Here is a 21001-nt window from a genome sequence, read left to right as displayed (position 1 = left end):
ATATTGTAACATGGCAAACTCCGCGGCGCACACTGGCCGCTTACAAAGAAAAAAAAATCTAAATTCTAAATTATTGATACTCTTTTGTTTTTTCCTGTCATTGGCTCTACTATTTGGCAAGGCGTAAGCCGAAATTTGATTTTCTTTACAAGAAAATATTAATTATTTACTCGGTGATAGCTATTCACTGACTATACTTGTAATATAAGCTGCCACTATTGCAGGTATTGTAAATATTATTATATCTACTTCTAACATTTATTTCTTGTGTACATTTTGTAAACCTAATCCAAGTCTCGTTTTAGCTCTCTTTTCGCTGGTCCGACACTAAAACGAGGCTTGGATGGGTGCTGCAAGCAAGCAGTAAAGCAGGGTGTTTCATTCCAGCCCTTCCTTTTTCTGCTGAATCCAAATCATCATCTCCACTTCCTCTCCGTTCTGCTGCCTCGGAGCAGATCGCCGTCGCGAACTGGACGCTTCGAGCTACCTCAACACCCTGCCCTGTTCCCTACCTATCCTACAAGTCTCAGGCCAGTGTTTTTTTAAATTTATCTACAAGAGCAGTGCTGACTGAAATAATTGATATATTTTCTTTGTATTATATTTTATTTTGTAACCACACGCCTTTCATTTCATTTCTCCGACCGGCTAGCCGTTACATTGGCGCCAAGGGTTGTTTCAGTCAGTACGTGAGTCTTACATTTGACTTGGATTAGGTTATGTACATAGCGCTTGTAAATACTACGTGTACATTAAACGTATTGTGTTATAAATTTTATACTTTTACAATATTTTGTACATAGCCTAATTTTCCAATTTGTTCTGTTTTTGTGTATATCTTTGTTTCTTGTGATTTTGTGTTAGGAACTTATGCTTGCTTACGTATCGATGTTCATTTCATGTACGTGTAAATAAGTATATAATTATTTTTGTACATAACACCGGGCTCGAAATGGATTTTAAGGCTTTGCATGTAAATTTGTTAAATAAAAATGAGCTCATGTACGAGGTGAGCATCAGGCAGGGAGCCGCTCCCCACAGTCGCGGAGTTGCGGCGGCAGCTTGTTCACTTGTTGGACAAATTTAGTGCTGAGGATTTGACATCGACTTTCAGTTGCTGAGATGTATTGTAGTGACTGAAAATCTCTTTCGTTTGTTGAGGATAAAATCATGCTCTATGAAAGTACTCTTGACTCTAAGCTTGGCCGAAAATACAGTCTTTTTTGACACATATTTATTTACGCCTTCAGCGTATTGATGTCTCTGATAATGAGGAATATCGTACTACGTATAAAGATCTTGTGTCCAAGATTTAGTGCCTTAAAAATTCGTTTTGACAGTAAAAACAGCAATCCGAGCGAATCATCGACGTCTTTATGCCACAGCAAGCTCCGGTCCTAGCGCGGACACTAAGATGGTTGTGCACTGTGACCGCGGAGTGACCAGTGAACTCCGTAAATCACGTTTTGCGGGGGTCGGTTGTCCCCGCGCTTTATACAAAAACTTAGGAGTTTGCTGTGTCTATGAAATTTATCAAAAGAAAATTTACTAGCTCTTTCGTTCGAGATCTTTACCGATAAGGCTTTACATTGGTTTCGCGCCTATAGAGACAGTTTTCATAACTGGGAGAGCTTAAAAACTAAACTGTTTGATGATTTGATATATTTGATTATAGATTATAAAACTTCTCCGTGAAATCGAGGACCGCACTCAAGTAGGGAAGTCGTTGTCGTTTATTTGCCATTATGTTGGGTTTATTGCTAAACTTTCCTATAATATTATGCCCAATCGACCAACTTAAAAATTCTGTTGAGGAATATCCGTCCTGAGTACGATATTATGGTAGCTCAGTCTGACGTCCAATCCATAGAGAGTTTGAAGGTGATATGTAAAAAGTACGAAGCTTGCCTTAGACCGCTCTAGAAACTTTAAGGAACCTCCTACCAGCAGTCCTTCTACTTTGACTGAGGACTTTGTATATAAACCTGTAATAATCATTCATGTAAATTTGTTAATACTAATAAGCAATTGTGTGCGCTGTAGAGTTAATGGTCATTCACTACGTATGTGTAAAGAACCGCGTAAAATAATTTGTTTCAAATGTGGATGGACGGTTTTCGTAGCTCTGAGTCCTACTTGTAATAAACCTGTAAATAACAAACTAAATCTATTCCAAAAAACTGGTAACTGAGGTCAAGGACATATTGTAAATAATGATTGTAAATATTCGCGTAAGAGTGGGAGGACTGGCTCTCCGAGTTCGACTTTTTTATGCTGTCCTAAAAACTTCTTTGATCCTCTTGACGACAAATTGACGATGAACGTCCTTATGTAAATATCAATGTAAATAATTTGACTCTCTGTGGTTTACTTGACAGCGGTAGTTCTATTACCATTCTAGGTAATAACGCAATGTACATTTACTTACTCAGGGATTTGTACTTAACTCGTCACATAAAACTCTGTCGAGCTGCAAATGGACAGCCTGCTCGTTCTATTGGCTTTATACAATTACCTGTGCAGTTAATAAAAAATCTTTCCTCATTAACGCACATGTTATTCCCGATATCTCGTCTCATTTTATACTCGGCATCGACTTTTGGAAGAATTCAATTTGCTGCCTAATTGTTAAAAAATGTAGAGGCTAAAAGGCCTTCAAACGTACATCTCTTACTATAAACGATACTTCTAAACAGGTTCTTCCTTTTGAAGAATTATCTGATGCTCAACGGACTCAGGCAAATAAAGTAATATCTCAGTTTCGGGAAACTTCTACTGAATCTCTTCCGCTTGGTAGAACGCATCTTACTCGCACCGCATTGATACCGCGCGCGGTGATCACGAGCCCTATTCGGCAGCGGTGCTATCGTCTTTCACCGGAGAACAAAAAGTACTGGTAGAAGAGGTTGATAAAATGATAGCTTTAGACATTATAGAGCCGTGCGAGAGTCCCTGGTTGAGTCCTGTTCTTGTTACGCCTAAAAAAGACGGTAGTTGGCGGTTTTGTCTAGACAGTAGAAAAACTCAACTCCGTGACTAAAAAAGACGCGTATAAATTACCATTCATTAATGAAATACTTGATAACTTGCGAGACGCTAAGTATTTGTCCAGTATAGACATTGCAAAGGCCTTTTGGGAGTTACCACTTTGTGAAGAGGACAGAGACAAGACTGCGTTCTATGTCCCAGGCCGTGGCATGTACAGATTTAAGGTCACACCTTTCGGCTTAACTAACGCTCCCGCTACTCAACAGCGTTTAATGGACTTATTATTTACACCTGAGTTTGAAAACCGCGTTTTCTGGTACTTGGACGATATAATTGTAATTTCTAATACATTTGAACCATCTTTGTTTATTATCTCGTGTATTAGATAAGCTCAAGTAACGCTAGACTAACAATAAATTTTGAGAAGTCTTGTTTCTTCCGTCGCGAACTAAATATATCTTGGTTATATCGTTGATCACAAGGGTTACGTACGGACCCCGAAAAAGTTCGAGCCATACTTGACATTCCACACCTACTTCTAGACGCGAACTAAAGAATTCTTGGGCACTGCTAGCTGTACAGACGTTTTGTACCCAACTTTAGCACATTAGCTGCGCCTCTTAACTTGCTCACATCTACTGGTAAAAAGCGCCTCCCTTTAAATGGAACGAAGAGGCTGACTGTGCATTTAGTAATATTAAGCAAGCTTTAGTATCTAGTCCAGTCCTAACTGTCCTGATTTTACTAAGACTTTTCGGTACACGCGATGCTTCCAATTATGGAATCGGCGCCATGCTGACTCAGGAAGAAAATAGTATAGAGCGACCTATTGCATACTTCAGTCGATCTTTGACGAAGCAACAGCAGAATTACTCTATCACTGAACGCGAACTGCTCAGTGTTATAGTTTCTTTGGAGCACTGGCGGTGCTATTTGGATAACGGACAAAAATTTATTATTTATACAGACCATTCGGCATTAAATGGTTTTTGAATCTGGATAACCCTAACTGGCAGGCTTGCTCGTTGGAGTGTTCGTTTATCCGCATTTAATTTTGAGATCCGGCATAAAAAGGGCAAAGAGCACGTTGTACCTGATGTTTTGTCGCGTGCAGTGCCGGTCGACATAGTGTATGTACAGTCTAATGATGAGTGGTTTAATAAAGTGTATAAAGGTGTCCAGGAAGCTCCTGCTGCATTTTCTGACTTAAAAATTGTAAATAATAACTTGTATAAATTTAAAACCAACTAGCTCTATCCTAACTTCCGAATATGATTGGAAACTTGTCATTCCCAGGAGATGAGGAATGATATTATTCATGAAATCATGCCCAGCCTACTGCCGGTCACTTTGGTATCTTCAAAACTTATAAAAGCTGTCTCTGCGCTATAGCTGGCCTGGCATGTATAGGGACGTTTGTAAATATATATTCTGATTGCGAAACTTGCTTAGCATATAAGTATCAAAATCATCAAACTTTAGGTATTATGGGGAAACCAAAAGAGTGTTGTCGGCCCTTTCAGTGCCTGTCCATTGACTTGGTTGGTCCACTACCAATGACTCGAACTCAAAATCGCTTCATTTTAGTTGTAATTGCTGTTTTTCTAAATATTGTCTGATATTTCCTATTAAGAAGGCCACAACTAAAATAATTTATAAAATTTTGGAAGAATACGTATTTTTAGTATACGGTATTCCTCAAACACTTATTATGGACAACGGTAGCCAGCTAATTAGTCATGAATTGCAGGAACTTTTTGCTAGGTATAAATTCCTCAAGTTCATTTTACCCTAAATATTGTCCACAAGTAAATTCTGTCGAACGTTACAACCGTATTTTAATATCTGCTATTAGTTCGTTTGTAGAAAACGATCACAGAAATTGGGATCTACATATATCCAAATTCAGTTTGCCATGAACTCGAGTGTCAACGAAGTAACAGGCTTCAGCCCTGCGTTGCTGGTCTTTGGGGCGCGATCGTGCCGTGCGGGTCGCTATAACGGCGCCGCCGACTCTACCAACGTCGACTACGACGACTTAATTTCGCACACCCGAGATATTTACGCGAAAACTTAGGCCACTTGTCGCCTATTTCGACAAGGTGCAAGCTGCACTTTGGGATGCGCATGTAAAAAACTGTAAATATTATAATTGAGGCGTAAGCAAGCTGAGTTCAATGAGGGCGATGTTGTTTGGCGTCGTAACTATCAGCTTAGTGACGCTGGTAAATATTTTAGCGCCAAATTGGCACCTAAGTTTGTAAAGTGTACAGTGTTGAAGAAATTGTCACCTCTTGTATATGAATTAGCTGATCAAATGGTCGTGCTATCGGAAGGTGGCATATTAAAGACTTTAAGTTGTAAATATTGTAAATTTACTGCAGTTTTTTTTTTTCCATTTTCACCGAATTTTCCTCCGCCTTCTGCGTTCAGAAAATTCTCCTGGGCGCGCGGGGTACTGTAACATGGCAAACCTCCGCGGTGCGCAACTGGCCGCTTACAGAAGAAAAAAAAATCTAAATTCTAAATTATTGATACTCTTTTGTTTTTTCCTGTCATTGCTCTACTATTTGGCAAGGCGTAAGCCGAAATTTGATTTTCTTTACAAGAAAATATTAATTATTTACTCGGTGATAGCTATTTCACTGACTACTACTTGTAATATAAGGGCTGCCACTATTGCAGGTATTGTAAATATATTATATCTACTTCTAACATTTATTTCTTGTGTACATTTTGTAAAACCTAATCCAAGTCTCGTTTAGCTCTCTTTCGCTGGTCCGACACTAAAACGAGGCTTGGATGGGTGCTGCAAGCAAGCAGTAAAGCAGGGTGTTTCATTCCAGCCCTTCCTTTTTCCTGCTGAATCCAAATCATCATCTCCACTTCCTCTCCGTTCTGCTGCCTCGGAGCAGATCGCCGTCGCGACTGGACGCTTCGAGGCTACCTCAACACCTGCCTGTTTCCCTACCTATCCTACAAGTCTCAGGCCAGTGTTTTTTTAAATTTATCTACAAGAGCAGTGCTGACTGAAATAATTGTATATATTTTTCTTTGTATTATATTTTATTTGTAACCAACGCCTTTTCATTTCTCCGACCGGCTAGCCGGTTACAATATTGCAGTTGAACAAGGTTATTTGATAAGGTTGCCAAGTGGTAGCAAAACTTGACTATAAAGCTTTAAGTTCCGGTTCGATCCCCGGTCGGGCTGATATTTATATAAATAATACGAATGTTATTCTCGGATCTTATTGGACATTGAATTTATATTATGAATAATATTGATAGAGTATATTAAAAAGCCGTTATGGCGAGTGGTTGACCTATGGCCTCTCAAGCAGAGGATCGTGGGTCAAACCCCGGCTCGCATCTCTGAGTTTTGATCACGAGCTTTACGGTGAAGGAAAACATCGTGAGGAAACTACTGGGCCCGCGTGGGAACTACAGCCCAAGCCCTCTCTTCTGAGAGAGGCTGTGCCCTGCAGTGGGACGTATATATAGGCTGGGATGATGATGAGAGTATATTTGTATCTACGTATATAAGTAGTTTATCCGTTGCCAAGTACAAGCTTAGTTTGGGACTATAGGTAAGTTGGTTTCAATTGTCCCATATACTTATTTATTTAAGGCCTGCAGTATGGATTGGAGCCAGCTGCTATTCTTCGCTTCTTTGTTCCCATGGTACCTACAGTTGTCGGTTACTAGCTTAGCTTCCTGGTTGGTCCGTTAGTCACCCAGTTACCCAACGGTATTGGTACCACAAATGGATAGACAGCACAAAGCGCAGCTGGTTGCTTCTCTAAAATTAACTGACAAACAATTAAATAGTAACTTAGTATAGTTATTTCGAGTCATGCTGAAACAAGTTGCACGATGGCATCGAAAATAAACTCGTGAAACGGGAAAAACTTTAAATTCAAGGTTCGGTTCTACTCACAAAACTAAGCTACTTTTGTTTTGGAACATTTCCAAAAAACTTAAATTTAGGTCATTTCAGATCCCCAAAGTTTAATTGTTAAATCAGTGTATCGGACATGGCGGTGTTATCGCTGTCTCTTGGTACGGGGGCCTTGAAATAATTTTCGACATTTATTTGACATCTCTAAGATAAACATTTATCAATGTGCCGTCAATTTAGAATTGTATCGCATACATTGAAAACTAAATTCAAATTGTATGATATTTTTTTTATAAACAGTGATTATATAAAAAAAGGATCAGAACAAAAGTAGCTCAGTTCTGCGAGTAGAACCAAACCCTGGATTTAAAACCCCACCGTCAGACTCCTTGTATAAATAATAATAAATAAATAAATATAACGGGACAATTAACACCAATTAACCTAGTCCCAAAGTAAGCTTAGCAAAGCTTGTGTTATGGGTACTAAGCAACGGATAAATATAATTATTTAGATAGATACATACTTAAATACATATTAAACACCCAAGACCCGAGAACAGACATTCGTATTTTTCATACAAATATCTGCCCCGACACGGGAATCGAACCCGGGACCTCAAGCTTCGTAGTCAGGTTCTCTAACCACTAGGCCATCTGACCGTCACAACGTCTGACGTAACAAATTTAATCACAGGTTGCATAACCCCAATGAGAATTTTCCAAAACTCACATTTATTTCTTATCTACATTTAGGGATCTCTGCGTAAGTCCAAGGGTTGGGGCTCGGCTTGATGAGTCAGTCAGGACGTTTCTATTTATTGAGATTTAATTATACCCCACATACCGCTACTTTAATGTCATTCGTAATGTAATGTAACGAATGACTCATTTGGACCTGATTCTTGTATGACTCACTTGATGCTTTGAATGAGCGATTAGGAGTAGGTAGCTCTCGTAACGGGTCTTGGCAAAAAAACATAGTTATAGATTTATTATTCGTGAATAATATAATAGTAGAGTTACCCCCTGTTTCCATTGATTAAATTTACTTGACGGATAAATGTGATGCCGTCTCTGTTAGTTTTGTTCAAATAGACGGGGACGGCATCACATTTATCTGTCTAATAAAATTAATCAATGGGTGGTGAAACAGCCCCTTAATAGCAGAAGGGTAGTATTTAAACGCACATCAAAAAAAGTCCTCTTAATCCAAATTCACATCAAAATTACTGATTGCACAGCAAAATACTCAAAATATTACGTAATAAACCGCAACTTATATTCGTGGCGTACCGCTATTTATCTTAAAGTAAAGCATTTTTATTATTGCACAGCTATGACTAACGCACAATATTCTATTTTCGTATAACATACAGCAGTTTACCTATATGAAACAGCATTTTATTTGACATATTCATCTTATTATTTATTAACTACAACATAATGAGATGTGGAATTTTTATTACAATTTCTTTTATATTGAATTGTGAATGTCACTAACGTTGCACAAAAACCCGCAGTGAATTTCATGTATAATGTACATATATTGGGACAAAAAGTTTTTACACGCTTCCAGTTACATAAACAGTATGATACCGGCAGCCTGGCTGTTTTGATGACAGCGGACAGATAATTTGATTATTAGTGGACAATTTACTTTGTTGTACATTTGTTGGCAATTATAATTTTGTTAGAAAGTAAACAAAGTCTGAATTTTAGTTCATAAATTAAAATAAATAAAATAAAATAAATAAATATCACGGGACAATTCACACCAATTGACCTAGTCCCAAAGTAAGCTTAGCAAAGCTTGTGTTATGGGTACTAAGCAACGGATAAATATAACTATATAGATAGATACATACTTAAATACATAGTAAACACCCAAGACCCGAGAACAAACATTCGTATTTTTCATACAAATATCTGCCCCGACACGGGAATCGAACCCGGGACCTCAAGCTTCGTAGTCAGGTTCTCTAACCACTAGGCCATCTGGTCGGTCATGTCATGGTTAAGTTACAGAAACATGCGCACTCCCAGATCAACAGTGGTTCAACTCAAAATAATGCATCATTTTAATTTAGACGTTCTAGAAATTAAATTAAGTCTAAATTAAAGTATTTTTAAATGTATGAATGCAGTCTTTCTTGTTATTAAAATCGACGACATGGTTCCTAAGAACAGATCTTCGTATGCCTTATAGTTTCAGACTTTCCTATACTGACCGATCCAAACGAGCCACTGTACCTTACGAGTATAGTCATTAAGTTTTCTAAAAATTTCTTAAATTATATTTTACAAAATTATGTTTGACAAATACTCGCATATCGTTGATCGAAAAATGCCGCCAAAACTATTACGCTATAAGTCCCCTGTAGAATGTGAATGTGACACAGCTGAGTAAAACAAAACAAAGCAAAATGGCGGCAACTCTGTAAGCATCACGTGTCGCAGGCGCACGCGCACCTGTGGTTCCGCGAACTGCCATCAGAGACAATGCGATGTGTACGACACATAAACAATAAGTGCTAATTAACCAGGGAGCCACTGTGGAGCATGCTAACTTTTGCATTGTACAGTCGAGACTATGAACCACGTATGTACCATCAGCCAAATATATGGTCTACCACCCTAAAGTTGATAATCGTTTGCATGTCATAAAACAATAATGCCAATAGACGTGTCTGTCAACTTGAAAGTTCGACTTTAGCGACATATTCATTTGAAAGGAACTTGTTTAAAAATTTATAAACCACTTATTTGGCTGATGGTACCAGGGTGGAACAAATTTCACTATGATTTCCTTGACTGTAAATGAAAGTATGGATTTCAAGGTCATCATAAAGCACAAAGGTTTCCATCCTAGTATAAAGGTCTATTTGCTGCGATTAATTTTTCACTCAATTTTTTAATTGCGATTTTAGTATTTTTAACACCACTTTTTAACCCCCGACGCAAAAGGAGGGGTGTTATAAGTTTGACCGCTATCTGTGTCTGTGTGTCTATATGTCTGTGTGTCTGTCTGTGGCATCGTAGCTCTTAAGCGGGTGGACCGATTTGAATGCGGTTTATTTTATTTGAAAGCAAATTTTGTAGCGATGGTTCTTAGATATGTTGTAACAAAATCGGTTCAGCCGTTTTTGAGAAATTGAACTTTGAAGTGACAAAGTCGGGTTTTCCTACTTTTTGTAGGTTAGATTATATAAGTTGACGCCAATATCGTAGTTCATAAACGAATGGACCGATTTGGATGTGGCTTTTTTACGTGGAAGCGAGTTTTTTTGCGGTGATTTTTAGTTATATTTTATTAAAATCAGTCCAGCCGTTTTTGAGATAGGTGCTGACTTTGAAAGGACAATGTCGGGAGTTCTCAACTTTTCTAATTGGATGAACTGTTGTTGCTGTTCAAATAATTTGCCAAGTTCAATTTATTTTCATAGTCGACCGGATGGCTAAGTGGTTAGAGAGCCGGTCTACGAAGCTAGAGGTCCCGGGTTCGATTCCCAGCCGGGGCAATATTTGTATGAATAATACGAATGTTTGTTCTCGGTCTTGGATGTTTATATAGTTATGTATTTATCTATATAAGTATGTTTATCTGTTGCCTAGTATCCATTAGTAGTGGTACAAGCTTTGCTTAGTTTGGGACTAGGTCAATTGGTGTCAAGTGCCTCATGATATTATTATTATTTCATAATTTATACGGAATAACAGAATAACGTTTGTCGGGTTTAGTATATGATTGTTTTTTTTGGAATCTTTTTGTATTTTTTATTTCAATTCCAAATTCTTAATCTTAATTTGATTGCTTAATAACGATATCTCTTGTCCGAGTGAGCGGTTAGTTCCAATGGAGTGCCGAAAGTTTCTCGATGATGTTTCCACGGTATAGATGTCGCTAGTTTCGCTACTTAAGTGGCTAAAAAAGAAACAAACAAGCTGAGATATGTGGTGCATAGGGGAAATTCGTGTCTGTACCGTTTTCCAGCAGTGGTGTAGTGGTATAGCACGCGGCACGGAATGCCGAGGACCTGGGTTCGATTCCCAGTGCTGGTCTTATTTTTCTGGTTTTCTGTGCATCTATATTTCAGTTTGTATTTTCAATTTAGTATATGATATAAATATAGATTTTACGGAACTCAGCTCAAACAATGTGACCTCCCGCCCGCGGTGCAACCTTGGCAGCTGGCGTGATCTCAGGCCAATCCGACATAAAGCGTAATTGCAGCTAGTCGGAGCTACGAGTAGATTAGTATGCCATTGTACAATGATATATGTCGGCGGCCGATCGTAAAATCCGCCAGATCACGAAATTCCTAGGCATATCGTGAAATGGCGCCATTACATGAATTGGCTAAGGGGCATCCGCCATATCGTTTAAAACTCAACGTTTAACGATTGGCCTAGTGGCGTTGAGGCAGATCATGAAATTCCTAGGCCATATCATGAAACGCCGCCATATCGGCACGCTTCGCTTCGCTCGCTTGGCTCGCGCGTTGTGGTCACAATTCATAGTAACAACTCCTCGATTAGCTCATCGTACCTAAATTTTCTTTTTTTCGGCATATCACGATGCGCCCGGTATAAAGCTAGGAATATAGACAAATGAGTTGCTCTAATCGATCTGCCGATTGTTTCTCAGGCACATCGCGCAGGCAAATGGCGCCATTTCATGATTTGCTTAGGAATTTCGTGATCTGACGGATTTTACAATCGGCGCCGACATATACCTACATCACTATAATATAGTGTCACTCTTTGTCGCTCCCTCTCATCCACTCAAAGGTTAATTGGTAGAGATCCCTTAAAAGGACAAGTCCACATTTATACAAGCATCTCAAAGTTTTGTCAATTGTATTTCTGTTTCTATTCTTTTGTACAATAAAGAGTTTACATAATACATACATACATATAGTACCGGTCGAGTGCAAAAATATGGACTTATCTAATTCTTCAAAAATGATGTACTATTGGCCTGTTGTCCGGGACTCCAACTGACGTTTATCGCTATCCCGGGGACCTATGCCATTTTCAGGGATAAAAACTATCCTAGGTTCCCCAAGGACTCAAACTATTTATGTGTATACCGAATTCCATCTAAATCGGTTCAGCAGCTTAGACGTGATGAGGTAACAAACAGACTTACCCGCGGCTTCGCACGCCTGGAATTAGGTTTCCTCGGGAACTGTACAAAATGCAGCCTATGTCACTCTCTGGTTCATAAACTATCTCTATGCCAAAAATGACGTCAATCCGTCGCTCCGTTTCGACGTGAAAGACGGACAAACATACAAGCATAAAAACAGACAAACACACACTTTCGCATTTATAATATTAGTACGGATGGGATTAGATAGTGGGGAAGACTCTTATTCCGACGTATGTACTAACTATTTTCTATTTTGTAGTCACCAAGCCGTGGTGGCCTAGTGGTTTGACCTATCGCCTCTCAAACAGAGGGTCGTGGGTTCAAACCCCGGCTCGCACCTCTGAGTTTTTCGAAATTCATGTGCGGAATTGCATTTGAAATTTACCACGAGCTTTGCGGTGAAGGAAAACATCGTAAGGAAACCTGCACAAACCTGCGAAGCAATTCAATGGTGCGTGTGAAGTTCCCAATCCGCACTGGGCCCGCGTGGGAACTATGGCCCAAGCCCTCTTGCTCTGAGAGGAGGCCTGTGCCCAGCAGTGGGACGTATATAGGCTGGGATGATAATGATGAGTCACCATTTTAGGCTCCACTGAAATTCAGCGTTGCTGTTCAAAATGTGTAGCAATATATAAATAAATAAATAAAATAAAATAAATAAATATAACGAGACAATTCATACCAATTGACCTAGTCCCAAAGTAAGCTTAGCAAAGCTTGTGTTATGGGTACTAAGCAACGGATAAATATAATTATATAGATAGATACATACTTAAATACATATTAAACACCCAAGACCCGAGAACAAACATTCGTATTTTTCATACAAATATCTGCCCCGACACGGGAATCGAACCCGGGACCTCAAGCTTCGTAGTCAGGTTCTCTAACCACTAGGCCATCTGGTCGTCATATATACTGACTGAGTGTAGGTCCTTTTTGGTTCTTTCATATCATCACTAAATATAGTTTTATTGTTAGTTTTAGATATTATTTTAAGATGGTGGTACTGATGAGCATTCAGTTAGAGACACACGAAGAGTGAGTTAAAAAGACAGAAATATAAAAACTACAATGTTTTTTTTTTAAATTATTGTATTGTATTTGTAAGTAAACAACAACGGAAGAAAGACATCGCATTGTTAATTAAGTTTTTCTTTTGTACATTAATGTAAGGATTAGTAATTAATTAGTGATTAATGAAATGTACGTGTATTTTTTTATTGAAATAAACAGCTTTTAATTTTTTTTTATGAATTTACAAACATACATAAAAACCGGCCAAGAGCGTGTCGTACACGTCAAGGATACAAAACAATCAAATAATATATTTCTGAGGATTTCGTATTGTGTACTGAATCTTCCAAGTTTAGGTATATTTTATACCTTAGGCTGCTATTTAATTTTACTCTTAAACTACTAATAATTCTCAAGCAATCTTAGCCGCTATAATTTTCCTTGTAAATTTGATATATTTACTACCATTCTAAATTTTTTCAAATTTTCCACCCAACTGTTTAGATTTTAGAGGGGGGGGGGGGTAGACGCTCGATTTCAATGAAAAGTTGCACTTTAAAGTTGAATATTTCGCAAGATCACTGAATAGAAAAAATGTCTTAGCAACCCCCCCCCCAATGGTTTTAAAAGACCTATCCAACGATACCCCACAATAAAGGGGAAAAATCACTCCCACTTTAGGTACGTCTATTGGAGGTACCCTAAAAAACTTTTACTTTTTTTTATTGTACCACTTTGTCGGCGTGACTGATATGTATATTCATATCAAATTACAGCTTTCTAGCACTAACGGTCTCTGAGCTTACCCGCGGACAGACAGACGGACAGACATGGCGAAACTATAAGGGTTCCTAGTTGACTACGGAACCCTAAAAAGCAGTCATACCTACACAAATTTATGGTATGCGAAAAAGAGCACGTACATAATGGAATGAGTTTTATACCTAATGAATAATGATGATTAAACTGGTGTTACCTGTCGCTGATCATGTAGGAATAATATAATTATTGTTGTCCCGATTTATACTTAAGTGTTTTAAAATTTAATTGGATGAATTTACTTTGTTCCTCTGTGAAGTGATGAAGTGAAACCAAATAATAGTAGATTATTGTCGTGGCCTGGAAGTAGGCAATTGCTGGCTGAGTATGAGTATTAAACGGACGAGCTTGCGAGTCCGTTTAACTAATACGAAGCCAGCAATTGCAATTCCAGCCGAGACTAATATAAAGCTTTTCTCAAAAATGGTGAATAATTCTGAAATAGAATAAACTTTTTCTCAAAATATATTATAAAATTTAATTTTATTCCAATATTTTTCTTATGCTCTCCCGCCTTTTTTCATTAAAAATAAACTGCAGGTGTGTATTTTTCCACCGAAAACACCACAAGCTATTTCAGACCCAATAGAAAAAGTCCGGAGTTCCAACAAAATATCTGATACCGGCCATTAGACTTGGCTGTATACGACTTGTGCCAACATTTCCATGGCCTTTTTAACTTAAAAAAAAATGTGACTGATTGCAGGCGCGCTAATTCATTATTGTCGAGCTAGCGCGCCTGCAATCTTTTTAACTTTTTAATTTTTCGCTGACCATAAACTATGCACTTCACCTTCTGATATGTAAAGAATAATGTCAACTTTTACGGTCATTTTTGAGAAAAATAATATAAATTAGCCAAGTTGGTAAATGGTTGTGTTGTGGGCTTGTTGGGTTTGAGTTATTTTTTTTTGTAAGTCATTGAAGTTGTAATAGTTATAAAGTAATATGATTTGAGTGTGTTATAATACAGCTGGACGGATTGGGATGAAATACGGTATTTGACTATTTTGTATATGTTTTATAAATTAAAACTACACAATGCCTGTTATCGAATAAAAAAACAATTTTTAAGCTACCTTTACAAATAACAAAGTTATAAAGGTTTGAAATTCAAGATTAGACAGAGAAAGACATACTGGCATGTGACGTCACACGCCAGTACCGCCATACTTGCTGCATAGAGAAAAGCGTTTGAGAAAGAGACAGGTATATAGATTTTTCAAAAAAACACTATTAATCCAATTTTCAACCGATTTAAATTTTCTCTTCGCTAAACACTATCTGTATATCTATATTTTCATAATAATCTTAAGATATGGCAAAATCAGGAGTTGTCAAATACCGTATTATGGTATGTAGATAGTAGAGATAAGTATACATGTATTTTACCTTGAAATACTAAATTAGTAGGCTTGACAAAGCAATTTCAGTATGATGTTATTATAAATAGTAGTAATCATAAAAATAAATGTTCGCTTATTATGTGACCATTTATTTGCAACGTTGGTGATTGATCCTTGCAATTGAATTGAAAAGTAGAGCAACTCTTTCATAAAGGTCTTTTACCATCGACTTAAATCAACTCTCGCCTGCGGCTCTGACGGATATAAACGTATCGGGTATAACTTAACCAACTTAGAAAAGTTGTAATGTTCAATATCTCAATAATGGCTGAAACGATTTTTATCAAACATAAATAACTTTGGCGTAAGACTTATAACACCACCTTATTTGTAGAGGTGTTAAAAATATTAGGTATAGTATTAGTTTTGTTTGGCCAGCGCTGCATATTATATTTTTTTCACTTAAAACTAACCGTGATTTACCCCTAGCTCACCTGATGTAAAGTGCAGATGAGGTCAAAGACATATCTAATTTTTCAACAAGTCACTGTCCATTTTAATAGAAAAAAACACAGTGGTCTCGGTGCCGAATATAATTTTGTACCTTTCGGCGTCGAGACCCTTGGTCCGTGGGGCCCTGGCGCTCTGAGTCTCTTCAAAGATCTATCAAAGAGACTCAGAGATACCACAGGAGACCGAAGAGCTGGCAGTTTCCTCGCTCAACGCATCAGCCTTACGATCCAGCGGGGAAATGCTGCCAGCATCTTTGGCACCATGCCGCAGGGTCCCTTTTTAGATCTATTATAGTTTTAGCTTATTTAATTTTAATGTAGTTTTAGTTTTTTTTATTGTTGTACCTAATCTACCTTTTATACTATTCTATCAATAAAAACAATTTAAAAAAACACTACAAGATAACAAAAACGGAAGCTACCGCATTCCAAAACTATTCCGCACAAAATACTATTCCGTTTCCCCGTCATTCCGAAAGTTCAGTTAAAAAAAGCTCGGGAGTTTTTCCAGCCTTTTCAAAAGCTATCCCGCGTAATTCCCTCAAAGCTCTCGAGTCAATTAAGCTGCAGCTTAAGCCCTATTGTGTCTGACCCCCCTAGCGACAGGGATACGGGGGCTATGTTGAACTTTTGTAGGAGCTTTTTCATAGAACAACGGTGACTATGTATTTTGTGTGTGGAGCCAGTGCTTATATACAAAAGGGACAAAATAAAAAAAATAAAAAAAGTTCTTTTATATAACAAAGTTCGCATTTATAAATACGCAGTCGCGTAAAAAGAAAAATAAGGCAAAAAGTAGCCTATGTGCTATTCCAGTTTTCCAGCTTTCTACATACCAAGTTTCAACCAAATCCGTCCAGCCGTTTTATCGTATCATCATGTCAGCCGAAAGACGTCCACTGCTGGACATAAGCCTCCCCAAGGCTCTTCACTCAGACCGGTCTTGTGCTTTTCGGATCCACCGCGATCCCGCGATCTTAACCAGGTCGTGACTCCATCTTGTTGGAGGCCTACCAACAGCTCGTCTCCCGGTCCGCGGACGCCATTCGAGAACCTTTTGACCCCATCGGCCACTGGGTTTTATCGAAACACCAAACATGCACACATACACACACTTATAAACTCTCACATTTCTAGTATTAGTAGGGCTTACATAAAAATGCTTGAGTGAATCATATTATTATGTTCTTGGGCCGGAAACGTGTTAATTAAGATAACAAATGATGCAGAGGGTTTAAAATGGGCTCAATTTAATTGTGATTTAAATTAAATGATAAGATAATAATGGGAGGGTCATGGAAAATGAGTTAATGCTTATGGGAATTAGAATAGTGTAGCAACTATAGAATTAAGCAATATAAATAGAAATATCATGCAAGACATGAGATGCGTTGCTTCTTGCCGTAACATTATGCTGAGTGGGGTCCACTTTATACTATTCGATGTTATTTTTTTCCATGTAATGTATTTTTATTATTTGTAATTTGTATTTTTTTATGTGTAAATAAATGTTTCTCTCTCTCTCTCTCTCTCTCTCAAGATAAAGCCATCCCTTTTTAACATCTGCAAGGAAATTAATTCCTCAAAAGTCAGGTTATTGCCGCGACTGTGGTTTTTTTATTTTAGTTTTATAAGTACAAGATTATACTTAGCAATATTATCGAAGTTTTATGAGTGTTATAAATTTAAAAACAATACTTGCTACCGAAGCTATGGTGGCCTAGTGGTTTGACCTATCGCCTCTCAAGCAGAGGATCGTGGGTTCAAACCCCGGCTCGCACCTCTGAGTTTCAAAGTCAAAGTCAAAGTCAAATATCTTTATTCAATTTAGGCTATAACAAGCACTTATGAATGTCAAAAAAAAAAAATCTACCACCGGTTCGGAAAAACCTCTGCTGAGAAGAATCCGGCAAGAAACTCAACGAGGTATATATATATATTTTTTAAAACAGATTTACAATATTATTAAATGATATGTATACATCACAAGTATTTAACACAACTTTATTTTAACACAGTAGGTTCGCTATTTGAAGGGATCGCTAATGCGGATCGGAATTATTTCAAATATCCCTGTCCATGATATAATCATTAACTTTATAATACGCCTTTGATATTAATGTCTTCTTGACAATAGATCTGAATTTTGTATCCGTTCATTTATAATATTTTTTGGAATTTTATTATAAAAAACGTATGCAATTTCCCAGAAAAGACTTTTTGGTTTTAGCCAGTCTGTAAGATGGAACTTTAAGCTTCCCTGTGTTTCTAGTAGCCTTTGGCTTATCGACGTTAGTGGGAAAATCACATATGTTCTTCCTAACATACATGATTATTTCAAAAACATAAAGCGACGGCAGGGTTAGGATATCTGTTTCCTTAAAAAAAGATCTTAAAGATTCACGCGTCTTCAAATTTAAAATTGCTCTAATTGCTCTCTTTTGTAAGATAAAAATTGACTCAATGTCTGCAGCAGATCCCCATAAATAAGGCCGTACGAAATAATGCTATTAAAGTAAGCAAAATACACCAACCGTGCCGTCGCCACATCGGTTAGCTGCCGTATTTTCCAAACTGCAAAAAGCAGCAGAGCTCAATCTACCCGCGATTGCTGTGACGTGAGGTCCCCACTGTAGTTTAGAATCGAGCGTTATTCCTAAAAATACTGTTGATTTACAAATTCAATAGTTTGACCATTTAACTTTATATTAGAAACTGAATTCGAGCTAGATGAATTTATCAACGAGAATTTAATACATTTCTCTACTATTCATTTTTCAGTTTCTGGAAATTCATATGCGGAATTACATTTGAAATTTACCACGAGCTTTACGGTGAAGGAAAACATCGTGTTCAAACCTGCACAAACCTGCGAAGCAATTCAATGGCGTGTGTGTGAAGTTCCCAATCCGCATTGGGCCCGCGTGGAACTAACAGCCCAAGCCCTCTCATTCAGAGAGGAAGCCTGTGCCCAGCAGTGGGACGTATATAGGCTGGGATGATGACCTACTACCGAAACAGAACTATAAATAAGTTTGTCAGTTCGCTGTCGTTTGCTCGAACCTCATACGCAATACAATTTCCATAATTTTCCATAATTTTCATTTGTTAAAAAGTAATTTATTTCTGAATAAGTACCTAAACTAGCCTAACATACAGCATTTTATACAACTTTATAAGAAGAAGAAGAATAAAATATAAGAAGTTATTAATCAAAATAAATTTGCCTAACCGACAGTATTTTATAAGAAAACATGTAAAAAGTCCTGAAAATAGCACCCTTCTACATATTTTATGGCAAACGTCAGTAAGTATAGAAAATAAAATTATGACATATTAAATTTGGGAAACGAAGTGATTGCAAGTTTTCCAGCTACCTATTAAAATATCTTTAATATACAATACCGACAACACAATCATTTATACTTTATTTGAACATACCGCAGGCACTGTGTAAAATATTTCAGATTTATTTTGAGAAAGTATCCTGTATGTTGTTTGTTACCCAACGATATCTCCAACTTGTACAGTCAGCGGAAAAGTCTGTTAACAACTCATAAACTTGTCATGCTTTTCCCTACAATTTCCTAGCGGAGATTCTATACAAAAAGATAGCAATATGTAAATTGAGACTTCCCGAATCACCACATAGCCATAGACAAGTGTCCAACAAAACCTCACACGAAAACAAACCTAAAAACGAACACAACAAGAGTTAGGAGACTATTTCGCACTCGCAAAAAATAGCATAGTTTCAAACATGCCAAATTTATGCAGCTAGTAAAGTAAAATTAACTCTAAAAGAAACTTTATGCAGTTGCAATTAAGATTGAGGGGTGGTGAAATAGGGTTGAGTTAAGTTGGTCGGTGTAGGGTAGCTCAGACCGGCTTACAAGGGCTGGGACGTACCGCATTGCGGGACTGGTACCGGAATTTATGGTACAGATTCAATCTCAAGGAGTTAGGGGTAAGACGGTAGGTGGGAGTAATTGAAACGAAGTAATTATTCATCAGTATTTAAGTTACGATGAAAAAGGGGAGGATTCTCCGTTGTTTTACGACTTAATACAATGCTAGTAGTTTTTACCAGGGAAGTTTAGGGGGACTGGAAAATGGCAACTTTGTAGACTTTGAAGTGCTTTTTCTAAAGGAGATGACCACTTTTTATAGAAGTTGCATTATGCTCTTTAGGCTAGTAACAGACTGCATATTATTATACTATGATGATGATGATGTGATCCTGTTATCCTCACTAGGGACATAGGGCTCGTAGAAGAGTTTTCCATTTGGCTCGATCTTGCGCGGCTTCTTCCAGCTCTTCCCAAACGTGACCAATTGAGCCAGCCTCCTTCTCAACTGATCGCTCCACGTGGTCCGAGGACGTCCTGGCCGTCTTCTGCCAGTAGATTGCCAACGGAGACCCTGCTTGGGCAGGTGATCATTCGACCCTCGAAGCGTGTGTCCAATCCATCGCCATTTCCTTGTCATAACTTCTCGGCTTACTGGCTTCTGGTCAGTCATTTGCCACAGTCTTGCGTTTGAGATAGTATATAGTAGTAGTAGTATTAGTAGTAGTAGTAGTGGTGTAGTATTATTATACTATAGCGCTTTAAAAACAAACTAAAATATAAAGCTTTTGATGGAAACTAAATCATTTATTTACTGTTACGTTCAGGTATTAATAGTACAAGTAAAAGTCAATTAGTCAATTTAGTAGTAATCGTCAATTTTGAAAAGAAAATGTTTTTTCTTTTGACTGGTGTAAAAGCAGTAAAAGCTACTCGTGCCATGTAAAAATAAGCAGGAAATAAAAGGTTTTTCTAATGGAACGTAACGCAAGGAACTGATGACGATGGTAAATTTTTGTCATTCATAAGTGCTTTATATTTTAGACGGTTCTGACAGAATACCAGCACTGCAGCGTCTAACGCTTCAGCATAATGCCGAGTCAGGGGGCCGTCTCACATTTGCGGCCTCCTCTCAGAACAAGAGGGCTTGGGCCATAGTTCCCGCGGCCCAGTGCGTATTGGGAACTTCACACGCACCATTGAATTGCTTCGCAGGTTTGTGCAGGTTTTCTTCAAGATGTTTTTCCTTCACCGCAAAGCTCGTGGTAAATTTCAAATGTAATTCCGCACATGAATTTCGAAAACTCAGAGGTGCGAGCCGGGGTTTGAACCAACGCCCTCTGCTTGAGAGGCAATATGTCAATCACTATTCTACCACGGCTTTGAATGTGAATAAAGGTTTCTATTCTATTCTATT

General features: G+C 37.9%; 1 pseudogene; it reads left to right on the top strand.

Annotated features, from left to right (window-relative positions):
• LOC141444088 (solute carrier family 35 member C2-like) overlaps positions 1-1316 on the top strand; it is an 11730-nt pseudogene extending 10414 nt beyond the window's left edge.
• Positions 1317-21001: the final 19685 nt, after the last annotated feature.

Source organism: Choristoneura fumiferana, chromosome 29 (assembly GCF_025370935.1).
Source record: "Choristoneura fumiferana chromosome 29, NRCan_CFum_1, whole genome shotgun sequence".
In the NCBI taxonomy this organism is placed as follows: domain Eukaryota; kingdom Metazoa; phylum Arthropoda; class Insecta; order Lepidoptera; family Tortricidae; genus Choristoneura; species Choristoneura fumiferana.
The sequence above is the reverse complement of the archived record's forward strand: the minus strand, read 5'-3'. Positions and strand labels throughout refer to the sequence as shown.